Source organism: Arvicanthis niloticus, chromosome 5, assembly GCF_011762505.2.
Source record: "Arvicanthis niloticus isolate mArvNil1 chromosome 5, mArvNil1.pat.X, whole genome shotgun sequence".
In the NCBI taxonomy this organism is placed as follows: domain Eukaryota; kingdom Metazoa; phylum Chordata; class Mammalia; order Rodentia; family Muridae; genus Arvicanthis; species Arvicanthis niloticus.
The window spans coordinates 87,557,696-87,579,664 of record NC_047662.1 but is presented as its reverse complement, the minus strand read 5'-3'; the positions used below and the strand labels follow the sequence as shown (position 1 = coordinate 87,579,664).

At 41.4% G+C, this 21,969-nt stretch overlaps 1 protein-coding gene and 1 pseudogene across 5 annotated transcripts in view; one reads left to right on the top strand and one right to left on the bottom strand.

Moving 5' to 3' along the window:
• Palm2akap2 (PALM2 and AKAP2 fusion) overlaps positions 1-21,969 on the top strand; it is a 422,795-nt gene that overhangs the window by 16,444 nt on the left and 384,382 nt on the right. The gene's annotated exons all lie outside the window — the stretch shown is intronic.
• Positions 5,352-6,582, bottom strand: LOC117708486 (SWI/SNF-related matrix-associated actin-dependent regulator of chromatin subfamily E member 1 pseudogene; annotated as a pseudogene).

The window sequence follows — 21,969 nt, the reverse complement described above, 5'->3', positions numbered from 1 at the left end:
ACTGACACACTTGAGGACCTTAACGCAAAGGAAGCAGAATCTTTCCTAGAGGGAAATTTAAACACATTGCAGCTCTGAGTAGTAGTCTCACATCTGTGTACATGTGTGTATTCACATGAGCACATGTACGTGTGTGTGTGTGTGTGTGTGTGTTTATGGATGTGGAGGCTAGAGGTGACATCTGGTATCTTTCTCAATCCCTTCTCTATCTTATTTTGTGAGACTCGGCCTCTCACTGAACCTCAAGTTCATGGATTTGAAGGAAGGCCGATCAGCAGGTCCCAAGAATCCTCCTGTCTCCAGTTCTCCAGCGCCGGGATCATAGGTGCATACTGCCACACCTGACTATGTGTGTGCCAGGAATTTGATCTCAGATCCCATGATATGGGACAAACCATCTCCCCAGCCACTCCCAAGCAGCTTTGGTCAAAGGAAACTTCTGGGAAAGTTTAAGCAGGAAGGCCAAGCAATCTAACTTGTGGACAAAGGAGGATGTCTGGCACAGGGAGGAGGCCACTCCACCCTGCGGTGGCGGAGACTTGGTGGTAACTGGGCCGAAGCTATGGCAGTAGACATGGTAGGAAGTAGTCAGATGTGCTGTGGTCTCTGAGTTGAGAACTCAAAACTGGTAGCACAATGACAGGATGATATTGCTGACACTGGCAGAGTGACACTGCTAACACAGTGACAGGGTGACATTGCTAACACACTGCTGTTGATGAGAGGAAGTTGGGTCTTCAGCACATCTCGTCTCTCCAGCTTGCTCTTCCAGATCTTGTGGTCGTATCGTCAAGCACTTGGTTTTAGGAGCTAACTGGCCCCTCCCAATGCTCTCCAAGCTGATATGATGCTGACCTAGACACAGTCAATAAATACCTGTGTCTCTCTTCAGATTACACTGTCTTATGGCTGGAAGCTTTGGCATTGAAAAATGAAGTCTCCGTAAAATAGATGTCAGTGAGTGGAAGGAAAGCTCGGGGGGCTTCCCGGCTGGCTTCCCTGTGGCCCACTACCCACACGTTTTTTTCAACACTCTGAGACTCCCACAGCCTTAGGAAAAAACTCAGGCACTTGTCATTTGCAATTCTTGACTCTTCCCTGCTTTGCCCACTAGCTGGGGCCTTTCATCTGGGCTATGAGATATTATGAGATATTTCCTTTTTCCTTCTCAAACCCACTTTTTTTTTCTTCAGAAAGAAGAATGCTCATATTTTCTAAACCATTGGATCTCTGGGTTGAGAAGAAAGTGTTTGTTGCTTATAAAAAATTAGCCAGTGGCTAAGCATGATGTGTGTGTGAGAGAGAGAGAGAGAGAGAGAGAGAGAGAGAGAGAGAGAGATCAACTGAGTGTCTTGGGAGGAGTCAGAGAAACCAGGGAGGAAGAAATGGGCAAAAAGAAGGAGAGGGAAGTTGGCCCTATTAGGGGAGTAAGTGTGACAATTAGATTTTAGGGGACTTGGGTGGGGGCATGGGTTCACAGTTGGGAGTTGCCTACGAACAGGTCTAACTCTAGACGCAGAGCTTGGCCTGTTCACCAGATGTGGCAGTATACACCTGTACTCCAGCACTGGAGAATTGGAGACAGGAGGATCCTTGGGGCCTGCTCACCAGCCTTCCTTGCCAATCCATGAACTTGATGTTCATTGAGAAATCGAATCTCAGGAAGTCAGGAGATAAGCAACACTATCTGGCAACCAGAAGGTGGCAGTGGAGGTCACGGCAAACTGTCAGACTTGGACTGTCATAAAGGACTGAGCTCTGTGCTGCCTAGTTTTATGCTACAAGCTAAAGTAATATGAAAGAAGGGGACTTTCATGTGAGAAAATATCTTCATGAGATTGGGCTGCAGGCAAGCCTATAGGGCATTTTCTTAATTAGTGACTGATGGAAGAGGGCCTAGGAGGAGGTGGGTGGTGCTACCTCTGGGCTGATGATCTTGGTTCTATAAGAAAGCAGGCTGAGCAAGCCAGGGGGACAAGCCAGGAAGCAGCACATCTCCATGGCCTTAGATCCCGCCTCCAGGTCCCTTCCCTGCTTGAGTTCCTGCCCTGACTTCTTTTAATGATGGACTAAGATGTGGAAGTGTAAAGCTAAGTAAACCCTTTCCACCACAGATTGCTTTGGTTATGGGGTTTCATCACCACAACGGCAACCCTAAATACAACAGAAGTTGCTATAAGGATAATGGGATATTGCTGTGATAGACGTGACTGTTGTTTTGGAGGGTTGTGGAAGGACTTTGGAACCTTGAGCTAGAAAAGCCATTGAGTGCTGAGAGCTCAGTGGGTTGTTCTGTAGGAGCTTGGAAGGCAAGAATGTTGAGAACAGTGCAGAAGATGGAGGCCTGGCTTGTGAGGTTGCAGAGGAAAGCGAAGACTACCAGGTCATTTGTGTGAAGACTGTGCTGTTCTGGTTAGCTGGGGCTGAAGAATCATCTGTGGTTAACAAGATACCAGAATCACTAACGTATAACCTATGGTTTGCTGGGACAATGGATACAGGTGAGCTGGGGCTGAGGACTCTGCTATGAGTAAGAGACCAGCATCATTAAGGTGAAATCTTCTAGCAAGTGCTTACTCAGGGTCGGCGGATAAGCCTTTTTCCAGAGGCAGCTATGGCTGTACGTCTGAACTTTGTAATGTACAAGACTCAACCAGGTGGTACGGGTTGTGAAGGCATAAAGGGGTCATGGAGAGGAGCTGAGGCTTGGCACCATGAAGTGAGCCCAGGAGAAGTTATTGGTGAAAGTGCAGCCCAATTACAGCGGAAGACCCCAGCATTTGGAGATGCCAGTACCATGAGATGGTCAGCAAGAAGAGCCTCAGCAGTGGAGTGGAGCCCGCCTGAGCTTAGAAGACAACCTGTGTATGCTGTAGAGGGCAGAGCCAGAGAAGTGATCCAGCCCATTAGACATTTGGTTATTTACATAGTTGGAGTTTTGTTTTGTTCAGATTGTAGCTGTCCCCTGGTTCTTCCTTTTTGGAGTAAGAAAGCATTTAAGGTATTTATCATTTTACAGGAGCCCGTAGTTGAGAGATTTTTTTTAACTTGTAGAGAAATGGAGTTTTACAAATACTTTGGACTTTAAAGCAGTTGTTGGGTGTTTTAAGAGACCTTTTGATCTTTCGTTTGAATTTTTAAAGATTGGGACTTTTAAAACTTGAAATACTTTATATTGAAATGTTCATATTAATGTGTGATCTTGGGGGATGAACAGGACAAGAAAGGCTGTGGCTTAATAATGATGCGACAGTGTGCTGTGCTGCTTAGTCCATGTCGACTTGTCAGAAGCTGAAGTCATTTCAGAGGAGGGAATGTCATTTAAAAAGTGCATCCATGTATCCCTCAGGAGAGCAGGTCCTGCACCTTGCCTGGGTGGCACAGAAGAGCTGATCCTGGTGGCAGGGACAGGGGTGAGCTGGCCCTGGGGATGTGAGCACAGGAGAGCTGGCCCTACAACTACTCTGTTATGTGGAGGCACAGATGAAGGAGAGATCATCTCCCTTCCTTGCCCCTCTGGCTCCAGCACTTGGGAGAGCAGTCTGCTCCTCCACTGGGCAGCACAGTAGAGCTAGCTCTACTGGTGTAGGTGTGAGTAGGCCAGCCCAGAGGGTGTGAGAGCAGAAGAGCTAGCCCTGCCCCCTTGCAAGCATTTAGTGAGCTAGCCTGGTTAGTGCAGGAGAACTCACCCCGGTGGTGTGGGTGCAGGAGAGCAGCAGGTTGACCAGCTCAGTTGCCACCCATGTCCAGATCCGGGGCTTTGAGTTGGCCCACCCCAACATCTACTCCATCTGTGACATGCTGGAACATAAGAAGGGACAGGTCCTGCAGGTCCAAAGCTGCAGGAGCTCCATGACACAAGGCAACAACAGAATAGCCTACAGGAGTCCCAGTGAGGATCCCATATTGATAGATTAGCAGAAGCCAGAGGCCTTGAGCCAGACCAATGACTCATTGCAATGAACGTTTGCAAGTAACGATGTGTAGACAAAAGAGTATACTATGTGATACACTACAGCTTCCATGACAAGATTATTTTTGTATTCTTAAAATCTTATTTTATTTATTTTTTGGGGGTGGATTGAGGAGGGTGGTTGCGAGGGTGGAAGGCAAATATGAAGGGATGGGGAGATGAGTGGGATTGGGGTATGTCATGGTTTGAATATGCTTGACCCAGGAAGTGGCACTATTTGGGGGTGTGGCCTTGTTGGAATAGGCTTAAAGACCCACATCCTAGTTGTATGGAAGTGACTATTCTGCTAGCAGCCTTCAGATGAAGATGTAGAACACTCAGCTCCTCCTGCACCATGCCTGCCTGGATGCTGTTATGTTCCCACCTTGATGATAATTGATTGACCCTCTGAACCTATAAGCCAGCCTCAATTAAATGTTGGCCTTATAAGAGTTGCCTTGGTCATGGTGTCTGTTTACAGCAGTAAAACCCTAACTAAGACAGGGTACATAATGTGAAACTCACAAAGAATCAATAAAACGTTAATAAAAGATGCCCCTCCCAAAAAAAAAATGCTTCCATAAGATGGTGCTGTAGGCAAGACTTTAAGGCATTTTATTAATTAGTGATTGATGTGGGAGGGACCAGCTCATTGTGGGTGGGGTCATCCCTGCACTGGTGGTTCTGAGTTCTATAAGAAAGCAGGCTGAGCAAGCCAGAGTGAGCAAGCCAGTAAGCAGAGCATCTCCATGGCCTCTGCCTCAACTCCTGCCTTCAAGTTCTGGCCCAGCTTCATTCAGTGGTGGAACTGCAAAACAAATAAACCTGGTCTTCCTAAGTTGCTTTGGCCATGGTGTTTCATCACAACTATAGCAACCCTAACTAAGACTAGTTCGTAGGGTGACTTTGGGGTGGAGATGGTGGGTTCTGTATGACAGTAGGAGAAATATTATGAAGGGCCTCAGGCATTTTGGTTTAATCTGTAGGCAAATAAAATGCCGTTTACTAAGAGAGAAAACTAAGCTTGGGAGGGAGAAGCAGGCAAGGCTTAGAATAAGAAGTCTGAGCCACTTAATGGACAGCAAGATGCAAATGTCTGGGAAAGACTTGGTCCTGTGAATGATGTTCAAGGAGATTAAGGAATTAAATTAAGGACTCTCCATGGCAATCGAGATCCTTTTGCTATTCTAAATGATGATAGTCTAAATGATGTAGAGGCAGAGATAAAATTCAAACTGGTTAATAAACATTTTTAATCTTTTCTGTTTAATAGTTTTGACCTTTATCCTTATATCTGTTTCCATAAAAGGGGCTTCCCTAAATATCTCTTTAAAAAACATCAAAAATACCTTTTTTTTTCATTTAAAATAGTTTTAGGACACATAAAACAAGGCAACACTTATTCCTTCTTGTTGTCTTCTGGCATGGGGTCTGTGGACGGTACCCCTACGTGTCGCTGTTGCTCTCTGAGCCGGTGTTACTATCACTGGTCCCTCCTTCCTCTGAGCTGTCAGCCCCTCGAACCCATTCTCCTTGTCCTCAGGAGTAGACTGCCTGGTTCACCATTCTGTGGGCTCTGCCGTTTCAAGGCATGTCTCCCGCCTTCATTGGATGTTCTCCTCGTCCTTCTCCTCCTTGGCTCTGTTCACCACTTGCTCTTTCCCAGGGACGATATTGCTCTGACTGTGCTCAGCTTGTTCCTGTTACCTCTTTCTTCTTTCTCCTACTCCCTTTCATGGGCCTGCTCCTCTGCCCGTGCAGTTTCAGGTGCAATTTTCTCCATGTTTACCTCCACCTTCAGACCGCATAACCTTTTACGTTCATTGTTAAAGGAGTCTGTGCTTTCCAGGAATTTCTTCTTCTCCTCCTGGTATTGCTCCTTTATTTGAAGAAGCTCGGCTTATAGTTTCTGCGGATGAACCATTAAAGATTGGACCTGTTGCTTGAGGACCTGTATTCTAGCTATTGGTACCATACTCCCATTGAGGATCTCATTGATGAGGCGGGGGTTTCCTCTGGAAATGGGCAGTGGCTGAATGCTTCATTGAAAAGCCATCATCATAATCATCTGGGGTCTCAGCAGGCTGAACGCTCATATAAGGTTCCCTGTTCTTCATGCGAGACTGTCGCTCTTGACTTCCTTTCTCTCAAGCAGCGTATGCACGACATTTTGCATTAATATATGCAGGGTATGCATGGCATTATGATAGGCCTTCATAGAGTCCAGCACTCTTTTCTCCTTCGTATATTCATTTAACTCGACACACGCCATCAATAACCTTGCCAATCTCCCACAACTTTAGGTCAGGGTTGGAAGCCTTTACTTGGTCTCAAACCTTCCTGCTGTATCTCATGTAGGGCATCGGCAGCTTATCTGGTGGCTTTGGAGGTTTTGACATTACGATGCCTGAGGATGCTGTGACCTGGATTCTGGTGCCCAGGTTCCCTTCCAACCTGTAGTTGTTATAAGTGAGATGACTGTATTATCATAGGCAAATCTTTTGCAGAGATTTGCAAACCATGGTGTGCTGGGCCTTTGTGCTGCAGGAGCTGGGTTGGGAGATGGGGTGTAAGATCGTCTTTTTGACATTTTGGAAGATTAAGTTCTCAGTTCCTTAAGAAGGAATCTGAGACACTGCAGGCCAAAAAGTCACCAACAGCTCTAGCTTCCCTTCCCTCTGCTCCTTAAATATCTTTTAATGAATGGTTAGGGTGTATGCATTGATATTGTTTATATCTCAAGAAACTTAAGAATAATGGAGTTAGCACATTCAGTGTCCGTTCAGAATATGTAGCATGTCAGAAATTGAAGAAACTAGGTGTAAAAACCACTACAGCAGCCATAATATAAAAGGGCAAGCAGACCCTTCAGAAGCAAGACTAGCACAATATTTTTCACATCATGACTTCATTTCAACACAGAAATTAAAATTTCAGGCAAACAGTAAAACGAGAAAATGAGTTAAGAATTCTGTGAAGTTTGGTAAGAAGAAATAACAGTGTCATTATTGGCTGAAGTAACAAAGTGTCTACATAGCATTTCTAGATATATGATAAATATACAAAAGTTTTAATTTAAATATTCTCACACAGTATACACAATATGGAATCTACTGTGTAATATAAAAATACAATTTCAATAGCAACAAAAAGAAAAGTACTTGTAGACAAATGTGTAAGACCTTAATGTAAGAAAAATAACTTACTACATTTTATAGGTTAATGGTTAACTCTGCGAATCTCTGCAAAAGATTTACCTATGATAACGGACAGGGGAAAAGGTCTTCCCAGTGGACCAGAGACACTAATTAAAAGGTGTTGATGCTTGATCTGACTCAGCATTCTATCCACATTCAAACACATGTGTTATATCCTAAATATGGTAAAAATATGATATAACGGGGTCTTTGCCATGAGAAGGAAGGACTATTTTAGAGAGTAGAATAAGCCAGAGTAAATAGATCTGTTTCTATTTACAGCACATTGGTATGTAATAAGTGTACACTTTCCTGGGGTACTGTGACACTTTGAGGTACATAGTGACCAAATCAAGATAGGTAATTAGCCCATTGAACACCCCAGACGTTTGCCATTTCTTTGTGGTAGGGACAAAATCTCCTCTTTTAGATATTTTGAAACATATAATAATCTTTTTGAGACATGGTTTTGCTATGTGGTTCAAGCTGGCTAGAAACTTGCTAGATAGTCCAAGCTGGCTTTTCCCAGTTTTCCTGTTTCAGACTCCTTGGTGCTGGGATTACAAGCATGCACCATCATGCCGACCTAGCTGTGAGAAGCTAGTTAAGTTATTGTAACCTTAATGTGCTGAGAACCACTAGGGCTCAGTGCTTGTCCCTGACTGAACTTTGGAACAGCTCACTGATTCTTCCAATCTCTCTTTCTTACTGACCCTCCCCCAACTATTCTAATCTTTCCATCCGTCTGGTCAAGCGTTTTCATTTTCCATAAATGAATGAGAATATTTACTGTCTGCCTTTTAGGCTAAGCAGAATTTTTTAAAAAGAATCAAACTTTTATGTTGTTTTTTTCCCCCCAAGGATATTTATTTTATAGTATGAGTAGGAGTGTTTGCTTCCATGTACATATGTGTACCACAGGGGTGTCTGGTGTCCATTGGGGCCAGAAGAGGTTTCAGATTCCCTGAACCTGGAGTGGCAGGCAGTTTGTGAGCCGCCGTGTGAGTACTGAGAATCAAACACAGCTCCTCTGCAAGAGCAGCAAGTGCTCTTAACCACCGAGCCATCTCTCCAGTTCCATCCCCAGAAAGTGTGAAATTCAATGACTTTTAGACCATTCAAAGCTACGCATTCACTGCTGTTAATGATAAACACTTTAACTACCCTGAAGTGCCCATACTCCCCACTGCCCCAATTTTCCAGCCAACAACAGCCACTAAATCTGTCTTTATCTCCGTAGATCTCTCGACTCAGGGTGTTTCCTATGAAACAAGGAAGCTGTCTGATCACGTATGGCTGGCTTCTTTTTTTTTGTCATAGTGATTCTGAAGCTGAAGAATCTCCCAGGACTTTCAGCTTTCTTTGATAAATAATACTCCATTACACAAGCAATATGATTTAAAATATTTAACACTTGGCAAAGATGTGAATCAGTTATAAGCAAAATTGCATAGTCCATGATTATTACTCATGCATACTTTATTTTGACAGAAGATACGTTGTTCCATTAAGAAACACTTTACAGGATGGGTACTGCGTCCTACAATCCCTGCATTTGGGAGGCTGCATTGGAAGAATGGAGAGCATGAAGCTGGCCTGGGCTACTTAGCAACTTCAAGACTTACAACAAAAAGCCCTTTTTTTTTTTTTTTGTATAAACTTTGGATAAAATACTCACATTAAAGCAAACAATTGAGCATTAATACAAATAAAATAAATGCACTTAAATGATGATGTTTTTAGACAAATGACTTTGTTTTACAGTCGTTTCCAGTGGCTTCTTGAGCTAAAGATTTCAGCAAAGTATTTTGTATTTCATTTCATGGTTATTATTTTGTAGTGCTGGACATTGAATTTAGGGCCTCACAAATACTAGGCAAACATCTGACTACTGAGATTTACCACCAATTCAAATTATTTTTTAATTTAATGTGATTTGTGCGAGTGTGTGTGTGTGTGTGTGTGTGTGTGTGTGTGTGTAGGCAAGCCCAATTGTTTGTATGTTGTGTACTGTGTGTATCCAGAGGAGGAAATGGAGTCCAGAGGAGGGCATCTGATTCTCTAGAACTGGAGTTACAGGCACTCTTGAGCTGATGTATGAGCTGGGAGCTGAACCCTCTTTCTCAGCAAGAGAAACTCTTTACCACTGAACCACGCCTTAAGACCTTGTTCATTTATTTTTAAAGGTTTATTTTTATGTGTACTTCTTGGAGTGAGTATATGTCATATGTGTGGCATATGCATATGTATCAGCCAGAGAGGATGTAGGATTCCACGGAGCTGGAGTTACAGGTGGTTGTGAACTGCTTGACATGGATGCTGGGAATCAAACTCAGGTCCTCTGGAAGAGCAGCAAGTACTCTTAACCACCGAGGAACCACTGCAAAATATAAGGGGATGAGGTAACGTGTGGAGTCATATTTGTAATGGCTTTCTTTTTAAGTAACCAAACCACATTTCTGATTGATAATATCTAAAGAGAAAAGCCAGGAACTCACTACTAATCTGTTTATAATGCTGGCATTGGTTTATAGAGGGCAATTTAGTTTGTTATATAGTAGGAGGGTCCACAACAGCCTCATCCAAAAGGGAACATCTTGATCTATGTCATCGGAAATAGTATGTTGTCATTAAGAGACCAGTCAAAATATAATCCAGACTTTTAGGTAGACTACAGTAGAAGGACTTCAGACTGGGTGAGAACTCCCGTGCCTGGGCTAATCACTTGTGGGCTCGGGAGTGGGTTCCTGTTGTGTGGGGTTGTGGGTCCTGCGTGTCTTCCACTCCAGGAGGCTCAGGGAGGAGCGCCTCTGGAGAGAAGCAGAAGCACAGGATTTTTGACTGAGGTCACCCTGCAAGGAGCCTCACAGATGCTGAGGGGCTCCCGCCCAGGCACGGGAAAAAATTCAGCTACAGAGTAAGCTTATACATAGGTGTACTTTTAGCTGGTACAAGATTTTTGCTTTGTATCATAAGTATGATTTTAGTTGTAGACATTTTAATAGGATTTATAAAAAAGATTTATTTTATTTTTTAATTTTATGTATGCATATGTGTTTACATGCGGGTATGTGCATGTGTGAATATACAGGTGCCCAAGGGAGGCAAGAAGGCATCAGATCCCTTGGAGCTGGAGTTGGGCAATTGTGAGCCATCCTGTGGGGTGCTGGGACCTGAGCTCAGAGCCTCTGTAAGAGCAATATGTACTCTTAAGTGCTGATCCATCTCTCCAGCCCTCAGAGATGTTTGTTTTCAAAACAAAATCGCAACCATTCGATTTACCAAATGAAGACAGAGGAGTCAAACGTTCTGGTGAAAGCCTGTAGCTTAGAGAGGCAGAGAAAGCACCCAGCTGACCTTCCTACTCCACCAATGTCCCGGAAGGAAAAGGCTTTCTTCTTCTCCATGCTGCCTTAAATACCCTTCAACTCAAAGGCCCTCCTTTCTCTTTCCAGGCTTTTCTGATGTTCACTTGCTGTCAACTGGTTGCTCACTCCAACTCTTGACCTATCGTTGACTTTATTTAGCCCTTGTTTACAGAAAGCTCTTGGGTTACAGGTGTATGCTAGGTTTGAGACACACCAGCACAAGAAATAGGTTTTTCCAGTTCACAATCTCAGGCTTCACAATGTGATCAAATATCCTACAATACACAGTCATCTTTTAAAAAATGAAATGAAATTCAAGATGTTTCCTTATATTTTTTTTTGCTGATGGAGATTTTTATTTTTATAAATTTCAAGTAAAAATTTCATTTGTTAAATATATTTTCTAGATCTTACAATATGGTCTTCTTTACTAATATTTTGTTGAGTTCTTTTTTTATTATGTTCTGGAGGTGGCCTGTGATGTAATACTCTATCAGGGTTTGGGGAGGGAGCACTCAGTGCTCCCTCAGTGCACTCCCTGTTTTCTGGAAGGGTTTAAGGGAGGGCCACATGGTTTCTGACAAAAAACTCAGCAGAGTTTACTAGTCCTGATTGTCTTGATTGATAAAAGATTTTCAACACTAGTTACTCAGATTTTGTGCTAGGGTGAGTAAGTCATATTTTCCAGGAAAATTTCAACATAATTTAGGTTCTTAAATTAATTGACAAAGCTTCTTATGATAGCCCTTTATCTTTTTAATGTATTAAGGATCTACAGGGATATCTTGTGTTTTATTCTTCGTATGCTATTGTTTTCTTTTTTATTAGATTTAGATGATTAATGTTATTCATTAATTTCCCCAGAACACCAGCTTTTGAAGGTCCATGATCTATTTGCTTTCCCTAAACCTGTCACCTGGGAACCCAGCCTTCAACACTGGAGTCTTTGGGGGGACACTTCATATACAAACTATAGCAGTGTTAATTACTCTTTCTTTGACTCATAACTTTCAATTATATATTGTAATTTTTAGTCAATGAGGCATTTTGTTGATCTATGGCAAGAATGAGAAAAGATCCTGGAAACTAATAAACACGAATACTGAACAATGGGTGGAGCAGGATTGCTGTCCCTTTATATAGGGCATGCATACAGACTCTAAAGTATGGCTCCTTGGGACTCTAATCAGAATTCTAGGATGCTCAACAAGTTTCTCCATGTAAGGGATTGGTAAGAATATTTAATATTTAAATATATGTGAATATATTTATATGGGCAGTATCTTATAGGAAAACCTTGCCTACTTTCTGTTCTAAGTTGGCTTCACTCTAATCCTGCCTTGTTTCTTTTAGTCATATGTATTTATGGTACATTTAGTTGAATGTGTTTTATGAAACCAGGGCCTTACACATGCTAGATTAGTGTTTTACCACAAAAATATATTTTAAATAAATATTTATGAAAATATGAAAAAATATTTGAATGAGAAAAATTGGTTGTGGTGGTGGAGAAGAATCCATTTTTCTATTCCAAATAAAAGAATTAGTGTTTAAATTTAATGAAATAATATAAGCCCAGGGCTTTTAAAAACACCTTGCATTTTATTTGTAATTAAAAGACACCAAGGTGCTTGCATTTTCTTTTGGAGATGTGTGCAAGTCTTTAAGACATTAAGTCAATTAACAGTGGCTCAATATCAGTGGACTAGTTGCCAATTGGGCACTTTGATAATGAGAAAAAAAATATCTAAATTAGGAAAGTATTTCCTGGTCTCTGCTTGGCTATCATTGATATTGTGTTTATTATTTTTAGTGCCCTTTCTTCTTTTGACCACATATTAATTAAATGTGCCATTATTACATAGGCAAAATCCTGCCTCCAGTTGGAGACACAGAGCTGTTTGCCTTCCACATCTTGGTCGCCTGGGCAAGTTCAGACTTTATATCCTAGTCATCAGTTTTGTTTGTGTGTTGAGATATGGTCTCATGTTCACTCCTGCTGGCCTAGAACTTGCCATGTAGACCCGACCGGCCTGGAATTCATGAGATCTGCCTCCCAAGTGAAGGATTAAAGGTGTCAACAGCATAGCAGGTCCAGTAATCAGTTCTAATGCTTGGTATAAGAACAAGAGTGTTTCCACCTCACTGGTGTGGCCGTCTTACCAGCAGGCTTTGCTCAGTCATGCTCTCTCATCGTCCCACTCAGACACAATGAGAGGTCATGCCAGTGTTCCACAGAGACTCTTGAACTCTTTTGTGAGTCTTACCTCACTGTGATTACTCTCTTCATTTTTACTGCATATGAAGAACATTCTGGAAAGATGATGAGAGAATTTCATTTAGGTGCTATCCTAACAGCTCCTAACACAGCCTGCCACACTGCATTTCTAAAACAAACAAACAAACAAACACAAAAACAAAACAAAACAACAACATCAACATCAAAAAACAAACCTAGAAGAGCTCAAGAAAGTGAAGATTTTCAATACCTAAAATTAAGACAAATGACCTTCTTTGTAGTCTTTAGAAGGAATTTCCATGAATTATAGTCAATGGAGTTGAACTGAGGAAAACAGCTAGTGTCCCGCCCATGCTTTATTTAGTAATGATTGATCATGACCTTAAGAGAGTAAAGATAACCCTCTCTGTGCACTCTTCTTTATCACTGACTCATTTAAACAATCAGGCAGCTTTGTCTCTATCCGGTTCAAGACATCTATTCTATGATCATGCTGTGCCAAGAAAACGGAGAAGAAAAACAAATGTAATTATTGCTTGCTGAGTTTTTTTTTTTTTTTTTTTGATGCACAGCTGGTGATAGAATCCAGTCAGGTCAAGGAAAAAACAGTTGGGTTGATAGTGAGGGAGGTTCCTTCATTAAGAAGGACAGGAAGAGCATATTGAAATTAAAGACAAGGAACTCAGCTTTGGGCCTGCTAAGTCAGAGGCTCCTATGGGTTAAGTGTTAAGATCTGAGCTATTTCACATTCATTTTTAATCATTAAGATATTTCAAATAGACTCAAGAGAAGTGGTAGGTACTTGGCCATTTGATTGACATTTAAGAGAACAGATGTGGATTGGGAAACCATGTGGTTGTTGAAACCAAGGGTGTAGAAATGAGTAGAGAAAGGGGACCTGAAAAAAATTTCCCAAAGAACCAACAGTTTAGGTATAAGCAAAGGACAATGGACATTCAAGGTTATAGTGACATGGAAAGAGAGGTAGAAAGGTGTCAAGACAGTGTGATGTCTCAGATTCCAAAGGAAAAGAGTGTTTAAAAAGGAAGAGTGGTTCACAGCCATGGCTTCTTCAGAGGGAGTAATGAAGTAGGTGGAGTGTATAAATGTGTTCTGTGAGTCGTTAAGTAAGATTGAGTAAGGTGACAGGGGCAGTACAGGCTTATCTTCTTTGACAACAACAGGGCAGAGGACTAATAGGGAGGAGGAGATTGGTGAAGTGAGGACAGCAAATCTGATTGAAAGTGAAGGTAGTGAGTAGGAGGAGGAAGCTTTTATGTAAGACAAAGGGAGATTTCTCTTGTTTACACAAAGACTTGAATACAATGACTTCTTATGAAAGGGTAATGAGGTTGATGAAGGTGGTAGAATGATGGACAAGTTCCCAGTGGATTGACAACAGGAACAGGTACATGTGTTGGTCAAGAGACCTTGTACTCTGTAGCTTTGCAGGACCTCTTTAGAGATCTCTGGACTGTTGAGCTCTTAGATAACATTATGCTGGCACCAGTCTCATGAAGAGCTTTAACATTTAATTTGGCTTTCTGCTATGCCAAGAATGGGATCAACATTGTCCCGTGTTTTCAAAAAGAAGTCTTTCACATCTTAAGCCCCATAACTTTAGCATGTATCACCAGCATTTATAATGCTAACAGAACAACAGCTCAGTAGAAATTGTTCCGTTCTGCGCAGGGGTTGGGGTGATTAGAATAAGCAATACGTTGGATCAAAAGACAGAGATGATAACATCAAGGCAGAGGGGAAATTGGGGTTGGAATATAAATTAAAGCTGGGGAAGATTAGCACACAGCAAACTGGTGTGACATTGTTTTCCTCAGTAGATAAAGGTGGGCTGCAGATTTGATGTCAAGGTTATTAAGAACTGAGCAAGGAAGAGAAAACCACTGATGACATGGTTTACAATGCCTACATGACAAAACCAAGCTTCACTAGGGACAGAACACATTTTTTAAAACACCAAAACTCGCAATGCAATTCTCTCATTGTTCTATATTCTCACCACCAGTACATATGCCAGGTTTATAGCAAATTCTGGGCTTTATAGCCGTTCTATCACGTCGCCTCTCCCTGGAAGTAGAATGGGAAATGACTGTAGGATAAATGAAATCCTGTCTGGGGTCACTGGGGGCTTTGCACATAAGAAGTTAGGTCACCAGTCTCAGTGCTTATACAAAACCATTCCTCAAACAATGTCCATGCAGTATTCCGCTGGGCTTTTATTCTCCTTGAAACCCCTTCACATCTGAAGACCATTCCCACTTCATTTCAGAACGGATTAACAGATTATCAGCCTTCAGTTGTCACCCCCCCCCCCGTTGTTCATCACGAGCTGCACTCAAGGACGAAGAAGGTAAGGACTTACTGATAAGGACAGTAAGTCTCATTTATAATCACTAAGATTTTCAAATAGATGCCATTCCTTGGAACACGTAACTTATCTGAGAGAGGCGATCAATAGGCCTTTGCCAGTGTCCAGCAAAGACAAGGTATAGAGAGAGGAAATTAAAGCTCTAGGAAGAGGAAATCATTGTTCCTCCCACTGCTATCATGGCTTTTTTTCCTTACTAGAGGTAAGCCAACATTTAATTACACTGCTGATGTTTTGGACTTGATAAGTTTAATGGATTGTGAGCCATAAATGATTGAAAATCGATACTTTTTTTTTTAAAAAAAAAAAAAAACCCTGTAAGTAATAGCATGTGTGCTTTGAAATAATTTATCTCAAGGTAAGGTTCAACATAGAAAGTTTTCTATCCATCTTTGGGGAAACCTCCAAGAAATAGAACATGACAATGGCAGACACATTTCTGCCTAAATAGACTGTCATCTTTCCAAGACTATGCTATAGAAATCTCCCTGTCCCACCCTGTTCTGAACATCACATACCACAGACATGTATTTACACATCATCTGGTAACCTTTTGGATAGAAATAATAGTTATGTGCCTATTACAATTAAAAATGGATTTTAAAGGAAGCAAATCTCTCCAAGTTTGCATCTCCAGGGACCGAGTCACTGCCGGGAGCTGTATTAGTTTCTGCTTGGTGCTTCATCTCCTAATCAATCCAGCTCATAGACTGCCAAATTGTGGTTGGGGAGGGCTTTGTCTTTCCCAGTGTTGATTAGAATGTTGATTAGATGGAATGCTTTTGTTTTTTGGAGCCATATTCTGTTAGAGAAAAGAGAGCATTAAAGACAGTTGCTCCACTTTCTCTGCAGTAGATAGGAACTAATGCAGAGACCCACAGCCAAGCAGTGTGCAGAGATTCTGAGATATTGGAGCAGTCAGTTTTAACTGGGATGTCTTCTTCAAAGCCCTCCCCTCAAGGCTCAGGGAACTCTGTAGAAGAGGAGACAGACAGATTGTAAGAGCAGCAAGGAAGGGATGACTTCAAAGAAGCAATGTCTGCCAGATACAGCAAGCAGTACTGATGAACTCACAGAGACTGTGGTAGCACACACAGGGCCTGCGTAAGTTCAAGCCAGATGGGTTCCCAGCACTGATAGAGGTAGACACAGGATCCCACTGTTAACCAAACCACCATCTGCAATTGCTACCTGCTGGCAAAGGAAAAATTAGCTTTCTCCAGTGGATTATAAACCACACTTAATGGTAAGCTCCATGTCCAGCAGTATAAGGCTAACACAACGGCATTTTGTAGATGTTTTAATCTATTATTGCTTTATTTGGGCATTTTGTTCTGTTTTGTTTTACTGGTTTTTTGATGGTATATTATAGTTCCTGAGTTTGTGGGTGGTGTGTGTGTGTTTGTAACTTGTATTTTTTTTTCTTTTATTCTGATTTGTTTGCTTTCTAAAGAAAGATGGGGCATGGAGTTGGGTGAGTAGGGTGGTGTGAAGGATCTAGAAGGAATACAGGGATGAGAAATCATGATCAGAATATATTGTATGAAAAAAAAAAGGTGTTTTTTTTTTTTTTTAAAAAACAAAAGGGACAGAAGCTTCACAATAAAAGGGGCAAAGACAAGATATTAATGGACAGATGGAATTACTGAGTCTGTCTGTGTGTTCAACAAGAAGCCCTAAGATGAGTTTGCCTCTTAGTTTCTGAACTAGCCAGATGACCTTGCTCTCTTTCATGCTATAGATACATGCTTTGTCCTTCACCATGAATAATAATTTAATCTATGCAAATTCATGCAAGAAGAGTAACCATTTTCAGCTCTCCTCCATGCTAATGCTATTTTGTAGTTTATTGACATTTATTCTGAGAGCTAGTCAGTTATGGACTACTCACATTTGCTTCATGCTTCACCAAGATTCTCAGGTGCTTCTGTTGTACCTGGCTCTGCCCAACAAGCTCCTGCCCACCAGGATGTGTATGGTTTTGTTTCAGTTTAAATTGTGCAGATTAGATATGAACTGCATTCCCCAATGGTGACACCCAGGCACACACAGAGACATGTCCAGACTTAAGAGCACAGAGCAGAATGGCCATAGGGGATGTGGGAATATGCAGCATCTTCTGCTCTCTAAACACGTGGGTGCACATCAGGTGAGTGGTCCATACGCAGCTGAGTCCCAAAACTCCTGTTCTTGAGTGTCACCTCAGGAAAAGACATCAGCTAGAGGTCTTCAGTTAAGAACAGCTGCTGTCAGGACACGGAGCAAGAGTCAGACTTTCTTGAGGGTCAGTCTCTTCAGTAATCTGGCAAAGCTTATGGACTCCTTAAAATGTTCTAGAAATTATATAGTACTGGGCTGGCAAGATGGCTCAGTGGGAAAAGATGCTTGTAGTCAAGCCCACTGACCTAAGTTCAATCCCTGAGACTGAAGTTAGGAAGTGATATTTGAAAGTTGGCCTCTGATTACATAGGCAAGTGTGTACACACACTAATTAATTATATTAAAATGTTCTAAGGATAAATGTGTGGTTTTGTAAATCCTGTGACTTTTATTTCCAAACTAAATTCAAATCCAACAGTGGCTCAAATATCAGTGTAAAAGCTGTGGCGTTCATCACAGTTGTTCTGACATAGCTGCAGACAACGCAATCACATGAAAGTACCTGTGAATTCATTTTCTGGGTGACAAAGTCACAACTGCTGCTGATCCCATGTTGTTCTGATGTCTGCATTCAGAGAAAAGCTAGATTTCAGTTACAGATTAGTGGAGTAAATAAGTTTCTTCTTTTCTTACCCCAGATCATAGATTCCCTAGATTCTTTTTAAAAGTTAACTTTAAAATGCAGTATTTTGATTAACTACTTCAGTGTGTCATATGTGCACATGATGTATTTTGATCATATTCATCTTTACCTCTCTCTGGTCCACTTTGAGCCATCTACCCCCAATCTCCTCATAACTTCTTCCTTCTCTCCCTCCCTCCCTTCCCTTCCTCCCTCCCTCCCTCCCTCCCATCCATCCTTCCTCCCTTCCCTCCCTTCCTTCCTTCTTTCCTTCCTTCCTTCCTTCCTTCCTTCCTTCCTTCCTTCCTTCCTTCCTGTCTTCTGGCTCCTATGCTGAGATAATAAAAGAAAAAAGTTAGAACAATAGAGAGCTTTCTTTTATAGTGTTGTTCATAAATAATGTTAATTATGATTCAAATCAATAACAACTATAACATTAACATAATTTAAAAACAATAAATATGTCTCAGTTTGGTCATTAGCTTGGCTTTTTACAATAGTCATCTCCCAAAAACTATCTGTTAAAGAAACCAAGAAAACATTGCTTCCCATTGTAATTCATTCATTGCTTCTCTTCACCTGTTATGAGCTCTTTGAGGGCACAATGAACCCGTGACACAGGAGCCCAGTTAGTGCTGAGTACAAAATGGAAAAAAAAATATATATATATATAATACACGATCCGGTTTACGTCTTAACATCTTCCAAATGTCATCTTTATAGCTTTGTAATATTTCATCAGATAAGAGGGAGGATTTCACTAATTTCTGACAGTTATGTTCAACAGCTCTTACATATTATCTTTTTGACATACTTTTTATTTATTTTATTTATTATTATTGTGTGTGTAAGTGTGTAAGCTGTGCAAGTATGAGGAAGGGGGCACATGCCACAGTGGAGTCAGAGTAAAACACTATGGAGTTGAGTCTCTTTCTACCTTTTTTTTTTGGGTTTCTGGGCTCAAACTCAGGTTGTGAGGCTTGTGCAGCAAGTGCTTTTTCTACTGGGCCATCCTAACAGCCCTCACTCAGCAAAGTATATATTTTATCTATATATGGTAATATATCTATATCTATATCTATATCTATATCTATATCTATATCTATATCTATATCTATATCTATCTATATTCTCCATTGATGCTTATGGTAAGCTAGCCCCACTTAGCAAATCAATTCTGATGGCAGGGTTCATGGGCTGTAAGCCATGGCAGGCTCTGTGCTAAGCCTGGTGGCACAATGAGAGATGTGCAGATGAGACACACACAGTTCTTGCTGGCAGATGGCACATGGTCCAGTAGGAAACCCTAATTAAAGGGATAAGATGAACAAGGGCAGGCTAAGGAATAAATATGAAAAAAGGCATTGGGCTTGAGCAGAGTATTTTTTTTTCTGGAACACTTCATTTTTCACAGTAAATGCAGAAGAGCTGGGTTGAGACGAGTTGTGGAGCTCAGGGTTTTCAGGTATAATAAGAAGAATGTTAAACAATACCACTGACTATACTAGATCGTGTTCTGTGCCTCATCCCAAATCACTGAACATCAGATGGCAATGATTTTTGTGGGCGAATCTAAGAAGACCACGGAGTCTAGATGTGTCTGGGTTGTTATTTAACACCCTTCTCTCCATCCCAAAGGGAGCCTTACTTAAAAAAATCTAGGTGGCTCTGGACTTCTGCCAGGAAGAGATAGTATCCACATTGTCATTTATATGCCATTTAAAGCCACTGGGCTGAGTGACAAAGCATCACAGTAATACTTTATGGCCATTTTCCAAAGCTAAAAATTTAAGGTGTTGAGCCAGTGAGCTGATGGCCTCAGTTTGATCCCTAGGGCCCATACTGTAAAAGGAAAGAACCAACACTTGCAAATTGTCTTTTGACGTCCATATGAGAGTTGTGGCATATACATATCCCTCCCCTACATGGACAGACAGACAGACAGACACACACACACACACACACACACACACACACACACACACACACACTTAAATATAATAAATGAACACTAGAGGCCTTCTGAAAAACCATATGAAAACCCACTACTATAGAAACGTCCTAAGACATACACATACATGAAAGGAATCTAAACAGGACCGATATATAATGGAGGAGACAATGTCCCAACTAGGCATCTTATGTCACTGAGTGTGGTGCTTTGAATGAAAATGACCTCCACAGGCTCATAGGGAGTGGCATTTTTAGGAGATGTGGCCTTGTTGGAGGAAAGTGTGTCACTGGGGGGTGGACTTTGAGGTTTCAGATGCTCAATCCAGGCCCAGTGTCACTCTCTCTTCCTGCTGTCTTCAGATCCAGATGTAGAACTCCCAGCTACCTCTCCAACACAATGTTTGGCTGCATGTCATCATTCCTGCTATGATGATACTGGACTAACTCTGAATTCTAAACCAGCCCCCAAGTAAATCTTTTCATTTATAAGAGTTGCTGTGATACTAGTGTCCCTTCACAGCAATAAAAACTCTAAACTAAGACGCACCAAGTAAAACTTTCTGTGCTAGAAATATGTGGAATCACATTGAATTCCTGTTTAATCATTGGCCAAAGGCGTCTCATGGTACCTCGTCAAATATCATAGGCTAATGCCAAGACTATTGATTGCTCTCTACAACATTATGGTGAGGCCCTTTTGCTGAAGACAACCCTTACTCATGTCATCAAACACGGAGAAGTTGAACTGATGCCCAGGTAGAGGCTTCATGCCTACTGAGTAGTGTTCGAGAGTAACCAAACATTTTTATTTTTAATTTTTTAAATTTTATTGTTATTTTTTTATTTAAACCCACTCCACAAAGTGAAACCCACACATGACACTGTTAGAGACCAAGAGCCTGAAATTAGAGAGGTCATAGGCCTAGAGGAAAACCTTCTAATATTATTGTGCTCGGGGAACCCAGCAATAAGAAGACTTCTAATGACATATTACTATACCCATAACTGCCTCTTCCAATCCTCATCAGAGAAGCTTCTTTTTGAGGTGGAATTAACACAGAGACCTACAATTGGACAATGTGCAGACAGTGACATACCTTAGAGTATTCAGTCCCAATGGGATGTCTTCATCAAACCATTCTCTGAAGGTCATTCAGAAAAGGAGGCAGAAAGATTGTGAGAAGTAGAGATCATGTGGTGGTTTGACTATGCATGGCCCATGGGAAGTGGCACTATTAGAAGGTGTGGCCTTAGTGGAGGAAGTGTACCCTCTTTGAAAAAAGTATGTCACTGTGGAGGTGGGGCTTTGAGGTCTCATATCTATGTTCAAGTCTGACCAGTATAACACAGTCTCCTTCTGCTCCCTGTGGATCAAGATGTAAATTCTTGGCTCCTCCAGTACCATATCTGCCTGGACACTACCATGCTTCCCACCATGATGACAACGGACTGAATCTCTGAAACTGTAAGCCAGTCCCAATTCAATGTTTTTCCTTTATAAGAGTTGCCTTGGTCATGGTGTCTCTTCACAGCAATAGAACCCTAACTTAAAACAGATCGCTACAAAAATCTGTCTTTCAGACATGACAAGACTGACACATATGAACTCAAAAAGACTGTGGCAGTACACACAAGACCTGCCCATGTTCAAGCCAGGTGATGTTCCAGAACTGAGAGAGAGAAGTAAACACAAGTTCCCACAAGTAACCCAGAAGTTGTTGTAATTGATACCCTCTGGCAAAGGTATCAATGGGGTATCACTTGTTATATCAACTGTATTCCATAGCAGGTTTCAACACCAAGGAATAGTTAGCCAAAACGAACTCCAGTGTGTGTGTGTGTGTTTGTGATTTGTGTGTGTATGTTTGTGATTTGTATGTATGTGTGTGTGTGTGTGTGTGTGTGTATGTGTGTGTGATTTTTGTTCTGGTATTTTTGTCTTATTAATTTTTTGTTTTAATTGTTATTTTCGTATGTTTTTTAAAAAGAGAAATAGAGAAGGAATACACATAAAGTTGGGTATGTAGGGAGGTGGGGAGGATCTGGGAAGAGTTGGAGGAGGGAGAAAACCAGATCAAAAGATACTGTA